This window comes from Hylobates moloch, unplaced genomic scaffold, assembly GCF_009828535.3.
Source record: "Hylobates moloch isolate HMO894 unplaced genomic scaffold, HMol_V3 SCAFFOLD_11, whole genome shotgun sequence".
Taxonomy (NCBI): domain Eukaryota; kingdom Metazoa; phylum Chordata; class Mammalia; order Primates; family Hylobatidae; genus Hylobates; species Hylobates moloch.
In genome coordinates this window covers 90,694,951-90,708,197 of record NW_026652286.1, presented here as the reverse complement: position 1 = coordinate 90,708,197, position 13,247 = coordinate 90,694,951, and positions in this window count along the sequence as shown.

Genomic DNA, 13,247 nt, shown 5'->3' with positions numbered 1-13,247 from the left:
TTTCTCACAATTTCAATGGTTTAACCTAATTGAAGTTTATTTTGCATCCATGTAACAGTCTGGTAAGGGTGTTCTGATCAGAGGGAGACTTTTTTCCACAAGCTTTTTCCATCTTGGGAGTTTGTCATCCACATTGTTGTCTACTTCTAACTAGAAAGAAAATATAAAAAAGATTCATTCACTCCTTAAGTGCTGTAGCCCAGAAGTCACTTCCACTGACATTTTATGGGTGCAGACATGTCATATGTGTCATGTGGCACCACCTAGACAACGTTGGGCTGGGAAAGGCAGTCCTTGGCAGATTCCCCTGCAGGAACCAGCACTCATTTCAGAGGACAACCAGCCATCTCCACTCACCATAGGAAGGTGGCTGCATCCTCAGAAGCCCGGCCTGGGCAGAGACTTAGGGCTTAGGCCATTTCTGTTTCTTTCCCCTTAGAAAGCAGACACTTTCCCTTCTCTATCAGGGGATTCCTAGGACATAAATTGATTGGCAGGGGTGTAAGGGTGTGGGAGGGGGGCAGGGAAATAAGGTAGAGAAAAAGCAGGATCTGGATGGGAAAAGGAAAATACATTCCTTTGGCCCAGGATATCTATAGAGGCTACCAAAATTATGGACGGAAGGGGGTGATGGGGCATTCTAAACTGGCCCAGAATCTCCAGGGAACTGTGTGTATGTTTTGAGTAGGGAGAGGGTTGCAGTGACATTGTCCTATGTCCCTGGAGCCTAGGCACCTCCAAGTACCAGCCAAGCCTTCTGGCTTTGTTGACTCTACTGACTGCTGAATTTTCCATAGAATTTCTCTGGGAAAGGAGTGCCAAGTGAGTGTGCTGGGCAGGAGAAGGGGGAGGCTATTGCAGGGAGAGATGATGGCTCTTTACAGAAGGAGCCACTTACAGCCTAGCAGGTGCTCCAGCTGCCTCTGGGCTTTGGTTAGATTCCCAGGGATCATTGTTCCCCATAATCGCTTAGCTGTGGTCCTGATGCAATTGGGTGGACATGGGGACACGCATGTGAAGTCCCCGTGATGGCCATGATGAGGATAATGATAATAATAGCCAGCATTTGCTAAACGTTTGCTATGTGCCACATGCTGTGCTAGACACCTGATGTGTATTATCTCCTGTGAGCACAAGAATCCCGTGAAGTGGGCATTGTCATCATTCCTAATTTACAGATGAGGAAACAAAGGCCAAGAGAAGGGAAATAAGCCTGTCAAACTACATGACTGCTGCATGGCAGAGGTGGATTTGAATCCAGGCTGTGACATTCAGCTGCTTTTTTACACTCTGCACCAGAGTCAGGTGGAGTCCTCCCAAGTAGGACCTCATAGGCTCTGCTCTCTGGCTCTGCATATCTTTCCAAGAGTGGCAGGGTGAGACAACTCCCCAAAGAAGGCTGGGCACACCCATCCGAGTGTCACATGACCAGAGGCTTAGACCATGCAGTTTCTGAAAACTTGGACAAGTGCATCACGAGTGGGCGGAGGCCCTCCTCCACCCCTGTCCCAAATGGATGGTTTCTGGGAGGCCCTGTCAAGTCACAACAAGCTGTCACCCAGGACACCTCCAAGTCTCCTTGATGTAGGTGGATGGCTCTGAAAGGAACATGCCATTCATTCCCCGTCTCCTGTGCACTGGCCCAGGCTTCCTGTCCCTAGGAAGGCTGCCACCCAGTCCAGTAAGTAAGCGCGCTGTACCGATCTTACAATGGGTCCTCCCAGAGAACTGGGAGGACTGTGCTCAGGAGATAAACAGCCCTGGACCTTCCGGGACAGGAGGTCTTGAGACCTCTGAGAAAGGTGAGGGCATAGCCTGGTCTATGGTCCTCCACGGCTCACTCCTGCCAATGGGACATGGGAAGTGGACATAACAGAAGGCCTTCTTTGTCCAAGCCCTGAGTCCCAGAAAAGGTTCTCTACTTTTCATAGAAGGAAGGAGCTGGGAATCTGCTTTGAATAATTCCTTCTAATGATACTGTGTTGTAGTGGAGAGAGCTCTGGAGTTGGAATCGAAGTACCTGGAGGTACAAATTCCAACTCTACTACTTACTTAGCTATGTGGTCTTAGACAAACCATCCTCTCTGTTTCTTCTTATGTAAAATGGGTGTATCTGGCCTACATTTGTTGTGAGATTAAATGGGAGGATCCATATAAACATGCAGGGCAAAGTGATTAGCATATCATGACCTCTCTGCAGATGTCGAATTCGCAGCGAAAGGGTAAGATCCTTCACCCTCAGGCGCTTCATCAAACACATGACATAGGAGAGAGAATTTTGGATAAATCTTCAAGTCCTAGGAAATTTGCCGTATCTCTCCATAAACTTTGTTCCTAGGCTTTTAGCAATGACCTGATCCTCCACAGAGGTGACGCTACCACCTAGGCCAGGTGGATATTCCCAGCTGGTGGTCCCTCTAAGTCGTGGAGCTCCATGACTTAGAGGAGCTCACCCCGCTCTCTCTCATCACTGACAGGGCCAGGAAAGCTGCCTGTCCCTGGAAGAATTCTCCTCTGGGAGATGTTAATGTCCTGCCCTGGCAGACTCTGACTGCTCAGCCAATGGAGTTGGGCAACTCAGGTCTGTGAGGGGCATTCATCTTCAGCCCCCACAACTCCTCAATCCACAGCCATCTCCTGCCCCATCATACCAGTATCTGGGAGACCTTCTTAGTCTTCATCTTCCTGGAACCCTTGCAGCATCTAACCATCGAGTGCTTCCTACTTTATGACATTGCCATGACCTCTGGGACATGGACTTTCCCAGGTCCCCTTCCTGCCCTCTGGCTGTTCTTTCTCAGTCTTCCACAGATTCCAAAATTGTGTTCCCAGGAGATGTCCCCAACTCTCTTCTTTTCTTTTGGTAAATGGTAAATGCTCACCCTGGGCCATCTCATCTATTCTCAGGGTTTCTAACATACCCTATGGAGCCAGGAGGAATTTGCTCCACGTCACTAAAGCGTAAAAAAATCTCACCTTTCTTTTTAAAATCAGATGAATCTGACTTTGAACTGCTGCAGCCTAGCTGAAAAACATCCCTTGTCACCTTCTTCCCCAGAAGAACTTCTTGCCCGTTGCTCTCCAGGTTGGGTACTCCATCTGCAGCCCTTGTGGGTACCCCTCGGAGTACCGTACAGGTAAAGGGCATAGTTTCCAAACCTCTGTTCTCCATGCCCTCACACTGAGGGACCTCACTGTTCCTGGGTCAGACTGAGGCTGCTCCCCTATCTTCAACCCTCAAATCTTCTTCCCCTAGCAGGTAGTTCAGGCCTGTCTCTTTTATGAACAGTGCACAAAGGCTTGTAAATTCTCTATGGGATCAAAGCCATTCCTTCCTGATAAGATCATGACAGAAATCAGGATGAGTATAGAATTCAGTAATTGTGTACACGTTTTCATGTGAACGTAAGTTTTCATTCCTCTAGGATAAATTACTATCAGTGGGATTGTTGTATCCTCTGGTAATTGTGTGTTTAACTTTGTAAAAAACTGCCAGGCTTTTTCTAGAGTGGCTATACAATTTTTCATTCCTACCAACAATATAAGCATTTCGTTTGTTCCACATCCTCACTGGTATTGTCAGTATCTTTTTTTGTAGCCATTCTAATAGATGCAACAAGATACAATGCTATCTCTTTGTGGTTTTAATTTGCATTTCCTAATAACTAATAATGTTGAGAACCTTTTTTATGTGTTTATTTGCCATCTGCATATCCTCTCTGGTGATGTGTCTGTTCAAATATTTTACCCATTTCTTTATTGGGTTGTTTCTTATTGCTCAGTTTTGAGAGTTCTTTATATATTCTGGATACAGTCTATGTTGGACATGTGATTTACAAATATTTTCTCACTTTGTGGCTTGAATTTTCATTCTCTTAATTGTGTCCTTAGCAGACCAAACATTTTTCATTTGGTAAAATTCAACTTTTCAATTTTTATCTTTTTAGATTGTGCTTTTCTGTTGTATCTAAGAACTCTTTGCCAAATTCAACCTCAGGAAAATTTTCTCTGATATTTTCCCTTAAGAATTTTATTGTTTTATGTTTTACATTTGGGCCTGTGATCCATTTTGAATTAATTTTTGAATACTCTTGAGGTCTAGATTAAGGTTCACTTTTTTTTGTTTGCAAAAGGATGTTTAGTTGTTCCAGCACCATTTGTTGAAAAGACTGTACTTTTTCCATCCAATTGCCTTTGCATTTCTCAAAAATCAATTGAACATGTTTGTGTGGGTGTATTTCTTGACTATCTATTCTATTCCACTGATCTACATGTCTGTTCTCACAATTATACCATGCTGTTTTAATCACTGTAGCTTTATAGTATGACAAAATTGGGTAGAGTGAATCCTCCAAATCCATCCTTGTCCAAAATTGCTTTAGCCATTCTGGTTCTTTTACATTTTCATGTAAGTTTCAAAACAGCTTCCCTATATTTACAAAGAAACCTGTTGCAGTTTTTTATTGGGATTGTGTTAAACCTATAGGTCAATTTGGAGAGAATGAACATGTTAATTATATTGAGCATGTTGCTCCACTTATATAGAGCTTTGATTTCTTTCATCTAGGTTTTGTAGTTTTCAGCATACAAATCCTGTACCTATTTTGTGAGACTTACAGTTAAGTATTTACAGGTTAACATAACATTTTTATTAAAATAACTATGTTTTTCAAATCAAAACAAATAAAGAATTTTACATTGTTTACACTGCTTTACATTTTTCTAATCTCTTTAATGTCTGGCTTCATAAAAGATAACTGGATTCTCACACTTGCTTCTATATTCAATCTGATGTTCATGTTGTTTTTGTTGAAATAAATGAAGAAAATGCAATCTCACATAGATATAGAGTTGGAAAGTGGAAGGGTATTTAAATGGCCTTTTCAGATAATTCTGGATCCTTTTTTTAAATATTATACTTAATCTTGAGAAGTGGCAACTTCTTGAAGTTTAGTTGCAATGTGGAATCAGAAACCATATTCATTAATTTTTTGTATTGGGTTAATTTAAAATCTAATTAGACATTGGTCTGTCTTGCACTCCAAAATGGGTCTTTTACACATGCCTAATTTTATACCATCATTCATTCATCATTTGGAAAATGTTGGCTCTCTAAGTTATAAATGACCTCCAAATGTTAACACATTTCATTATACAATACCAAAAACTACGTGTATTAGTATCACCACTGGAAGTCCTAGCCAGAGCAAACAGGCAGGAGAAAGAAATAAAAGATATTCAAATAGGAAAAGAAGAATTCAAACTATCTCTCTTCCCTGATGATATGATTCTATACCTAGAAGACCCTGAAAACTTTGCCAAAAGCCTCCTAGAACTGATAAACAACTCCAGTAAAGTATCAGGATACAAAATCAATGTACAAAAATCAGTAGATTTCTATACGCCAATAACCTTCAAGCTGAGAGCAAAATCAAGAATGCAATCCCATCTACAATAACCACACATACACACAAAATCTAGGAATACATCTACCAAGGAGGTGAAAGATCTCTACAAGAAGTACAAAACACTTCTGAATGAAATCATAGATGACACAAACAAATGAAAAAACATTTCGTGCTCATGAATTAGAAGAATCAATATTGTTAAAATGGCCATATCATCCAAAGTAATCTACAGATTCAATGCTATTCCTATCAAACTACCAATGCCATTTTTCACAGAACTAGAAAAAACTATTATAAAATTCATATGGAACCAAAGAAGAGCCCAAACAGCCAAAGTAATCCTAAGCAAAAACAACAAAGCAACAGGCCTCATATTACTGGACTTCAAACTCCACTATAAGGCTATAGTAACCAAAACAGCATGGTACTGTCACACAGATCAATGAAACAGAATAGAAAACCCAGAAATAAAGCCACATGCCTACTGGTATCTGATCTCTGACAAAGTCAACAAAAATAAGCAATGCGGAAAAGACTCCCTATTGAATAATGGTTCTGGGATAGCTGGCTAGCCATATACAGAAGAATGAAACTGGACACCCACCTTTCACCATAGACAAAAATTAACTCAAGATAGAGTAAAGATTTAAATGTAAGACCTCAACCTATAAAAATCCTACAAGAAAACCTAGGAAACACGATTCGGGACATCAGCCCTGGGAAAGAATTTATGACAAAGTCCTCAAAAGCAATTGCAACAAAAGCAAAAATTGACAAGTGGGACCTACCTAACTAAAGAGCTTCTGTACAGCAAAAGAAACTATCAACAGAGTAAACAGACAACCTACAGAATGCGAGAAAACATTCACAGACTACACATCTGACGAAGGTCTAATATCCAGAATCAATAAGGGACTTAAACAATTGAACGAACAAAAAACAAATACCCCTATTAAAAAATGGACAAAAGACATGAGCAGACACATCTCAAAACAAGACATACAAGCAGCCAACAAACATGAAAAAGTGCTCCACGTCACTAATCACCAGAGAAATGTGAATCAAAACCACAATGAGACACCACCTCACACCAGTCAGAATGGCTACTATTAGAAAGTCAAAAAACAACAAACGCTGGGGAGGCTGTGGAGAAAAGGGAACACTTACACACTGTTAGTGGGAATGTAAATTAGTTCAGCTACTATGGAAAGAAGTTTAGAGATTTCTCAAAGAACTTAAAAACAGAACTACCATCACTGGGCATATATCCAAAAGAAACTAAACAGTTCTACCAAAAGACACATGCACTCATATGTTCATTGTAGCACTATTCACAGCAGCAAAGACATAAAATCAACCTAGGTGCCCCAAAACTGTGGATTGGATAAAGAAAATGTGGTATATACACACCATGGAATACTACACAGCCATAAAAAAGAACAAAATTATGTCCCCTGCAGCAACATGGATGCAGCTGGAGGCCATTATCCTTAGCAAATTAATGCAGGAACAGAAAACCAAATACAGCATGTTCTCACTTATAAGGGGGAGCTAAACATTGGGTACCCATGAACATAAACATGGCAACAATAGACACTGGGGACTACTAAAGAGGGGGGATGGAGTGGGGCAAGGCTTGAAAAACTAACCATTGAGCACTATGCTCAGTACCTGGGTGGCAGGATCAATTGTACCCCAAACCTCAGCATTACACAACATACGCCTATAACAAACCTGTACATGTACCCCCTGAATCTAAAATAAAAGTTGAAATTATAAAAATATTTAATATAAAAAATAAATAAAATGTTCATCATGCTTAACAAAAAAAAATCACCACTGATCTCATCAGAAAAGTTTTTACAAATTGAGAAGCTGTCAAGCTCTTGGTAAAGAATGTAGATTCTCTAAAATTCTAATTTTTATTTACTATTTATTTATTTATTTTTTGAGATGGAATCTCTCTCTTGTCCGCCAGGCTGGAGTGCAATGATGCGATCTTGGCTTACTGCAACCTCCGCCTCCTGGGTTCAAGAGATTCTTGTGCCTCAGCCTCCCAAGTAGCTGGGATTACAGACATGCGCTACCACGTCCGGCTGATTTTTGTATTTTTAGTAGAGATGGGGTTTCACCATGTTGGCTAGGCTGGTCTCAAACTCCTAACCTCAGGTGATCCACCCACCTCGGCCTCCCAAAGTGCTGGGATTACAGGCATGAGACCCCGCGCCCAGCCTGAAGATTCTAATTTTTAATTGAAAGCTTAAACTCTATCATTAGTAACAAATGTTGTTGTTTGTTTTCCTTGAGGTGATAAGCTCATTTTACTAATTTCTAAAAAATAATTGCCAGTTCTCAAGTCTGCATAATTATAATTTGTCTGTTGATCTTTATTCAAGTAAAAATGGTGTTTCGTGAAAAAAGCAGTTAGCTTAGCATGCAGCTAAAAAATACAAGTCTTTTTCCTTGAGAGAAACTTAGCACTTTGGGATGTAGCAGAGATCCTCTATGCATGCTTCTCATTTTGTCACACTAAATATTAAAAAGACATGTGCTCAGGGTTGAAATTTAACCATATTAATAATTTTTAATAATAATTTTTGTGGCTTCTTCAAGGATGTTCTTAAGTCAAACTGGCAAGTATGTGGAGGTGAAGAACAGTCACTACAAGTACCGTGAAGGTTGGTGCCACTGTCTGATTCCTGCTGAGGAGACTCCCCCTTGCTTCTGTGCCACTGGTGCAGATGTCAACGTGGTGAAAAAGACAAATGACATCATAGCGTCATTATGAAAATAGTTTTGACCCTGCTGACTCCCTGAAAATGTCTCTGGCTCCCCCAGGAGTTCTCAGATCCTACTTTGAGGACTGCTACATTAGACCATACAAGACAAAAAAGCAAAGTCCAGAGATATTGATTTGAACTGTACTTCCTGGAAATTCTATTGGAATCATATCTTTATCTCACCCTCACTACTTTTTCCTACTCGGGGAAAAGTGAACAATCTGTCGTCTGAAGAGGCCTAAGTCTAGTCATCTTTATGCTGTGATGTTGGGTCTTGTTGAAGAAGATGGATGAAAATTTAACTGCAGTTTAATAAAGAGCACAGTGGGTGGGAGAAGGAAGAGTGGTTGGGAATTTGCATTTTCTTAACTTCCTGGGTTTGATGCATCCCAGGTGAGCACTCAAATTCTAGTTAGAAACACTTCAATAATTCTCTCTGGGTTTCAGGAAGCATATCTGATATAGTCAATATCAGCGATGATGTCTGGATGGGTTCAGTTTTGTGGTTTGGACTAGAGATCAGAATCCATCAGTTCCTCTCTGATAATCCCTCTAATTGGACTAATAGATGACCCAAATTCAATTGAATTCAACAAATTGTCAGAGGCACTTATTAGTACCAAGGACTGTCTGAAACGCTGGGAACAGAGGCTGAGGTTGGGTTAGAGGACACACACCTATCAGTAATTCATCACGGTATTCACTTAGCTGGCCCTTCCTACTCCGGTCTTTTTTTTTTTTGCTTGATTGTGTTTGTAATTTTGTAATTTAGTTCTCATTTTAGGAGCATTTTAAAATAATCCAAACTGGCTGGGCACAGTGGCTCACACCTGTAATCTCAACACTTTGGAAGGCCAAGGCGGGAGAATCACTTTAGGTCAGGAGTTTGAGACCAGCCTGGACATATTGAGACCTCATATCTACAAAAAAATTAAAAAATAGCCAGGCATGGTGGTGCCTCCCAGCTACTTGGGAGGGTGAGGCAGGAAGATCTCTTGAGCTCTGGAATTCAAGATTGCAATGAGCTGTGATCCAACCACTGCCCTCCAGTCTCGGCGATAGAGGTCCTGTCTCTAAACCAAAACCAAAACCAAAAAAAAAAAAAAGTCCTGAAAATTACGAAAATAATATAAAATGTGCCATTTATGTGTGCCAAGCATTTTGCTATAAACTCATCACATTGTCACATACCTTATCTCAGTCTCTCAGTCTCTCCAAACATTATGAAGTAGGTACTGTTACAAAAAAGAAAGTAATCAATCCCACCATGTAGAGGTAAATATTGTTAGCATTTTGGTAAAATCTTTCTGGAACTTTTTCTATACATCCATAGATAGATGTCTACAGTTTTATATTAATGGGATCATATTATATAGGTTGTTTTGTATCTTGATTTTTTTTTCTCAGCTATATGAGATGAACACCTTCCCCATGAGGTTAGATATTACAAGTAGTCCTCCTTCATCTGAGAGGGATAAGTTTCAAGCTCCCAGTAGATGCCTGAAACTGTGGCTAGTACCAAACCTTATCTCTCTCTATCTCCATCTATCTATCATCTATCTATCTACCTATCTACACACACTCTTTCTCTCTCTCTCTCTATATATATATACACTCTCTCTGTGTGTGTGTGTGTGTGTGTGTGTGTGTGTGTATACACACACTATGTTTTTTCCTATACATATATACTTATGAAAAAGTTTAATTTATAAATTAGGCACAGTAAGATATTAACAGCAGTAACATAATAACCTAGAAGAATTTAATAATATACAATAATAAAAGTTATGTGAATGTGGTCTCTCTCTCTCAGAATATCTTATTTAACTGTCCTTACCCTTCTTGCTGTGATGAAGAAGGGACAGAGCCTGATGGCACAAGGTTTCATCACACTACTCAGGATAGTGTACCATTTAAAATTAAGGAATTGTTTATTTCTGGAATTTTTCATTTAGTATTTTCAGATCTTGGTTGAACACAGATAACTGAAACCATGAGAAATGAAATCATGGGCCGGGTGCAGTGGTTCATGGCTATAATCCTAGCACTTTTGGAGGTGGAGGTGGAAGGAACACTTGAGCCTAGGAGTTCGAGACCAGGAGACCAGTCTAGGCAACATAGTGAGATCCTGTTTCTAAAAAAAAAAAAAAAAAAAAAGAAAAAAATTAAATCGTGGATTGGGGGGACTCCTGTACTCTCCTTTGTAATGCTTTCAGAATATTCCATGGTATGGATCTATCAGTTTACTTAATCCATAAGTGGACATCTAAGTAGGGTAGTTTCCAGTTGCTAATAGTATTAATATAAACAATACTGCAATAAATTTCTTCATGCATTCTGAAGCAATGATCTCCAAAAGGTAAATTCCTATAAATAGGATTGCTTATATTTCTATCCCAAATGCAAAACTGTTTTTTAGAAGAGTTGAATTCACTTCTATTCCTCCAATGGTGTCTACTGTAGCTTCAAAGAACCCAAAAGGCTGACAGAAAAGTGCATGTGAATGTGTTCTTATATGGATACCTGTGTGTATATGTCAGCTTTCCACATGTATGAGGGTTCATTTATTCATTTAACATTTTTGAGTATCTACCATGAGGCAGAGAGTCAGGGATTCAACTGTGAGAAACTCAACATGACTCCAGCTCTGATGGAGTCAAACATACATCTTTTTAAAATAAAACAACTGCCATCAGTGAATGAAGAAGAATTATGTAAAGATATGACTGCCTGGACCAAGGGTCTGCCCCAGTCTGGTGATGATGTAGGGGAGATCAAGGAAGGCTTCCTTGAAAAGGGAATATTAGAGCTAAGCTCTGAAGCATGAGAAGGCATTCACTAGTTGAAGAGTAGGAGGAACCGTGTTCCAAGCAGAGAGAAAATTTTTATCTCTTGTTCCACCCTCAGCAGGAATATCTTGCCAAGCAAATCTACTGCCATTCCACACACACGAGCAGTCCTGCCTCTCCGCCTTTGTTCGCTGTTCTCCCAACTCTTTTTCCTCCCAAGGCAGGAGGCTGATGACTCAAAAAATGCAAAGAAGCCTGGAGAGGCTGGAGCCCAAAGAGAGAGCGGGAGAGTGAGGCCAGCAGGTACTGAAGACGTGCCTGATCTTGCGTGTCTGAGTGTGTACATGCAACGGTGCATGTGTGCGCATCTAAGCGCTGTTGGTAGGGGTACTGGTCACTGGCTATCAAGATGCATTCCCCTGACCAGAAGTATAAACATTCCTTTGGGCTGGACCCAGAGATCTGTGTTTTAACAAGCCTCTCAAGGTCTGTGAAGCATGCCCAAGTTTGAGAACCACTGGTCTGGAGGGCATGTTTGTCTGATCGCACCTGTGTGCAAGAGGCTTGGGGATATTTGACTTGCAGGTGGAGATTTGCATCTAGGCATCCTTGTGGCAGACAGCCCACTCTATCTGACTTGATTTTGCCCTCTCAGAGCACTCCTGAGGTTAGGGCAGGCACTCTGGGGCACTTAGCACATGTTAAATGTTGATGGTAATGACAGCAGCCAGACATGTCTCCAGCTGAGCCCCCGTTTCTTACCAGTCCCTGGGTAGAGCAGCCACAAGTTGCCCTCCTTTTATCACTATAGAAATCTAATCTCGACTGTGCAGAAAGCAGGAGGTTCGCACTGGGAGAGCAGGAGAAATGGCCGATTAGGAGTGGGAAAACATCTTAAGCAGATTGCAGGGACAAAGGAAACCATTTCTGCCCACCCCTGGCTGACGTCTCTGGGTGTGCAGAGAGAGACAGAGAGGGCAGGGGTAGGGGTCCGGATCTCAGCCCCACATGGGGCAGGGGTCAGAGATGGCCGGTGACTGAGAGAGGCAGTCCTTGTGTCACAGGGTCAGGCATGGGGGGCCCCCTGTGGAGCGGGATCTCCTCATGGGAAGAAGGCACCAGGAGTGCAGAATGCCTGAAGGCTGTGAGCAAAAGTCACATCTCCCTCAAACAAAATCCCAAGCAAGTACCTGCTTTGCAACCAGATTCCAGTCCTGACTCTGCCACTTACCAACTGAGTGACTTTGGGAAATTTGCTTCACCTCTTTCAGGCTCAGTCTCCTTGTCTCTGAAATGGGGATAACAATAAAATCTACATCCCAGGGCTGTTGTACAGATTAAATGAGATGACAAGTGTGAACTGATCAGTACCATGCCAGACATATAGTAAATGCTCAGTTAAAGTTGGCTGCTGTGTTTGCATTGCTTTCTTGAGTCCTCTCCCGCCGAGAGAGTTACATTTGGTCTTCTTGCTCCACTCCCTGAACCAGCTCCGTGATTTAAAGTGGTATGGCCAGGGTCCCACAGACATGGGGATGGACCAATGGCTCTTTCTTTCCTCCTGGGGCACTTAGTTTCTGGGCACCCTGTAAAGGTCTGAAGTAGTAGGCATATTCTCTGCCCCCCAGTTTCTGATGGCTTGCATCTCCTGCATCCACCATGACTTTACAACATAATGGTCTGCTGCGGGGTGAAGTTCACCATAAAGAGAGACATGGGTGAAATGGGGATAAGTAATGCCCAGCCTGCTACATTGTCTAGGGATAAGGTGTGGGACATGCCTGGCTCCAGGCCTGGCACATAGTAGATACATAATAGGTTGTTAAAGATTAAGTAGATTAAGTTCTATCTTGGGATGAATCAAAGTGGTCTGAGTTAGTATAAGAAAGTCAAGAGATGAATAGTTACTGAGCTATTATAGTTACAGTTATTATAATTATCAGCCTGCAGGTCCCACCTAAGTCATTCCTACCTCTGTGCCTCAGCTTGCCTGCCCCCGCCCCAAACCCTCCTCCTCCTCCTTCACGGGTGGCTCTTCAGGAAGATGGCCTTGACCGGTCCCATCTCCGTTCTGATCCGTCTCTTACTCTGGATACCTTTGGTAGTAAATATAGTTGTTATAATTATCATTGCCAGGCACTGCAGCAGGTATTTTACCTGTGTTATCTTAATGAGTATTCCTAATTACCCTATGAAAGAGGTGATGAGTATCACTGATATAATCTTAACAGATGAGGAAACTGATGCTCAGAGAAGTTAAGTAACTTGTC